This window comes from Pseudophryne corroboree, chromosome 3 (assembly GCF_028390025.1).
Source record: "Pseudophryne corroboree isolate aPseCor3 chromosome 3, aPseCor3.hap2, whole genome shotgun sequence".
In the NCBI taxonomy this organism is placed as follows: Eukaryota; Metazoa; Chordata; class Amphibia; order Anura; family Myobatrachidae; genus Pseudophryne; species Pseudophryne corroboree.
The window spans coordinates 376,163,813-376,167,683 of NC_086446.1; the positions used below are offsets into that span (position 1 = coordinate 376,163,813).

General features: G+C 47.4%; 1 long non-coding RNA gene across 1 annotated transcript; it reads right to left on the reverse strand.

The window, feature by feature from the left end:
* Positions 1–3,014: 3,014 nt before the first annotated feature.
* Positions 3,015–3,643, reverse strand: LOC135057806 (uncharacterized). The gene is made up of 3 exons (XR_010244371.1): positions 3,495–3,643; positions 3,258–3,384; positions 3,015–3,121 (listed from the first exon to the last, which is right to left on the reverse strand). It is a non-coding gene; the product is annotated as an uncharacterized LOC135057806 (long non-coding RNA).
* Between the last annotated feature and the right edge of the window lie 228 nt (positions 3,644–3,871).

Genomic DNA, 3,871 nt, shown 5'->3' on the forward strand with positions numbered 1-3,871 from the left:
GACATTGCTATGAGTAGTTATGATTAAATGCATGAAAGCTAAAGTCATTTTTATTAGAACAATGGACATTCCAAGCAGGTGGTGGACAGGAAACTCAGGCCAGCCCTTTTGATTTCTTCAAGGCTGAACCTGCTTTGCATATGAATTGACCAGTGAATGAGAAAGTTCCCTCTCCTAGACTAGATGTGTGCACTCCCCCAAACTACATAGTGTATTGCTGATCAGACACACAGAAGTTGCTGTTTTGTCCCAGACGATGGTGGAGTTGCTGTCAGTCCGGTGCCTACATGATTTTACAGAGAGAGAGAGAGAGAGAGAGAGATGGAGGGAAGACTTTATATGAGAAAGATATGGTGATGTATTTGCTGGCCTGTAACTGTATGTAATTGATTTAGTTTGTATTAACTGCTTACTGTATAAATTGTAACCATGTAACTATATGTATACTGTACATTGTGATATATTGAATACATATCCTATTAATAACAAATATATACATCAATGAGCTTTGGAACTCAGATAATGTGTGGGTGTATTGTTTTCTCTTAAAGGATGCAGTGATTTGCGACGTACAGCGCACTTTTATCGTATATGGTACTAAGATGCGCCTGGCGTCCGCAGTATAAATTAGAGCGGGCATTTTAAATAATTGTTAGAAAGCAATTTGGTATTTACAACAAGGACTGATAACCTACTTTCAGTGTCTACTGACACTGCTGTCATGCCTTTAATCTACTTCTGATTTTATTGATTTTTCATTCTACAAACCCCATTTTTTTAACCTTATATGTTTCAACGTACAGTGATGGGGAGAGACCTTTGGCTGGGGTAAGGGAGAGTATGCTGCTGGGCTTGTAAACTTTCTCCAGGCACTCCGTTGCTAGAACAGCTTCAACACTTTTCAAGGCTATCGGCACCCAGAAGTCCTTTCTAGCCTAACTACCGGATTGCATTCCAATGAACTGCAAGTACTGGAAAGAGTGTGAGCCAGGCCAGCCTGAGTGTGAATCAGTTTAGCTGAAGGGGGTATGGGACCGGCCCATCGGAATCTGTCATGGTGTCCTGGTGGGCCAATCTGCCCCTGACCACCATGTAGGAGTCGGGTCCAGCTACTCACCTGAACAGGCATCCAGGTCCTAACAGAGGGTGATTCCACATCACAAGTAGGTCTTCCAGGAGTGAGGGGGGTTTGGCAAGTGGTCTACGTACAGGGTTCAAGGCAAGAATCTGCATCCAAGGTAAACCTGCATGGGTACAGAGGACGAGGTTTAAAAAAGGTATTCTAAACAGTGTTAACCACCCAGCAGCAAGAATGGGCCCGATACCTTGGGGCAATGACAAGTGTCACCACCATGCAGGAGTCGGGTCCAACTACTCACCTGAATAGGCATCCAGGTCACAACAGAGGGTGATTCCACATCACAAGTAGGTCTTCCAGGGGTGAGGGAGGTTTGGCAAGTGGTCTACGTACAGGGTTCAAGGCCAGGATCTGCATCAAAAGTAAACCTGCATGGGTACAGAGGACAAGGTTTAAAAAAAGGTATTCTAAACAATGTTAACCACCCAGCAGCGAGAGTGGGCGCCGATCCGTTGGGGCAATGACAAGTGTCACCACCATGTAGGAGTCGGGTCCAGCTACCCACCTGAATAGGCATCCAGGTCACACTAGAGGGTGATTCCACATCACAAGTAGCCTTCCAGGAGTGAGGGGGGTTTAGCAAGTGGTCTGGGTTTGGCAAGTGGTCTACGTACAGGGTTCAAGGCCAGGATCTGCATCCAAGGTAAACCTGCATGGGTACAGAGGACAAGGTTTAAAAAAAGGAATTGTAAACAGTGTTAACCACCCAGTAGTGAGAGTGGGCCCGATACCTTGGGACAATGACAAGTGTCACCACCATGTAGGAGTCGGGTCCAGCTACTCACCTGAATAGGTATCTAGGTCACAACAGAGGGTGATTCCACATCACAAGTAGGTATTCCAGGGGTGAGGAAGGTTTGGCAACTAGTCTACGTACAGGGTTCAAGGCCAGGATCTGCATCGAAAGTAAACCTGCATAGGTACAGAGGACAAGGTTTAAAAAAATGTATTGTAAACAGTGTTAACCACCCAGTAGTGAGAGTGGGCCCGATACCTTGGGACAATGACAAGTGTCACCACCATGTAGGAGTCGGGTCCAGCTACTCACCTGAATAGGTATCTAGGTCACAACAGAGGGTGATTTCCCATCACAAATAGGCCTTCCAGGAGTAAGGGGGTGGGGGGGGGGGGGGGGGGGTTGGCAAGTGGTCTAAGTACAGGGTTCAAGGCCAGGATCTGCATCGAAAGGAAACCTGCATGGGTACAGAGGACTAGATTTAAAAAAAGGTATTGTAAACAGTGTTACCCATCCAGCAGCGAGAGTGGGCCCAAAAACGTGGGGCAATGACAGGTGTCACCACCATATAGGAGTCGGATCCAACTACTCACCTGAATAGGTATCTAGGTCACAACAGAGGGTGATTCCACATCACAAGTAGGTATTCCAGGGGTGAGGGAGGTTTGGCAACTAGTCTACGTACAGGGTTCAAGGCCAGGATCTGCATCGAAAGTAAACCTGCATAGGTACAGAGGACAAGGTTTAAAAAAAGGTATTGTAAACAGTGTTAACCACCCAGCAGCGAAAGTGGGCCCGATACCTTGGGACAATGACAAGTGTCACCACCATGTAGGAGTCGGGTCCAGCTACTCACCTGAATAGGCATCCAGGTCACAACAGAGGGTGATTCCACATCACAAGTAGGCCTTCCAGGAGTATGGGGGGGTTTGGCAACTGGTCTACGTACAGGGTTCAAGGCCAGGATCTGCATCCAAGGTAAACCTGCATGGGTACAGAGGACAAGGTTTAAAAAAAGGTATTGTAAACAGTGTTAACCACCCAGCAGCGAAAGTGGGCCCGATACCTTGGGGCAATGACAAGTGTCACCACCATGTAGGAGTCGGGTCCAGCTACTCACCTGAATAGGTATATAGGTCATAACAGAGGGTGATTCCACGTCACAAGTAGGTCTTCCAGGAGTGAGGGAGGTTTGGCAAGTGGTCTACATACAGGGTTCAAGGCCAGGATCAGCACCGAAAGTAAACCTGCATGGGTACAGAGGACAAGGTTTAAAAAAAGGTATTCTAAACAGTGTTAACCACTTAGCAGCAAGAGTGGGCCCGTTACCTTGGGGCAATGACAAGTGTCACCGCCATGTAGGAGTCGGGTCCAGCTACTCACCTGAATAGGCATCCAGGTCACAACAGAGGGTGATTCCACATCACAAGTAGGTCTTCCAGGAGTGAGGGAGGTTTGGCAACTGGACTACGTACAGTGTTCAAGGCCAGGATCTGCATCAAAAGAAAACCTGCATGGGTACAGAGGACAAGGTTTAAAAAAAGGTATTCTAAACAGTATTAACCACCCAGCAGCGAGAGTGGGCCCGATACTTTGGGGAAATTAAAAAAGTGTCACCACCATGTAGAAGTCGGGTCCAGCTACTCTCCTGAATAGGCATCCAGGTCACACTAGAGGGTGATTCCACATCACAAGTAGACCTTCCAGGAGTGAGGGGGAGTTTGGCAAGTTGTCTGGGTTTGGCAACTGGTCTACGTACAGGGTTCAAGGCCAGGACCTGCATCGAAAGTAAACCTGCATGGGTACAGAGGACAGGGTTTAAAAAAAGGAATTGTAAACAGTGTTAACCACCCAGAAGTGAGAGTGGGCCCGATACCTAGGGACAATGACAAGTGTCACCACCATGTAGGAGTCGGGTGCAGCTACTCACCTGAATAGGTATCTAGGTCACAACAGAGGGTGATTCCCCATCACAAATAGGCCTTCCAGGAGTAAGG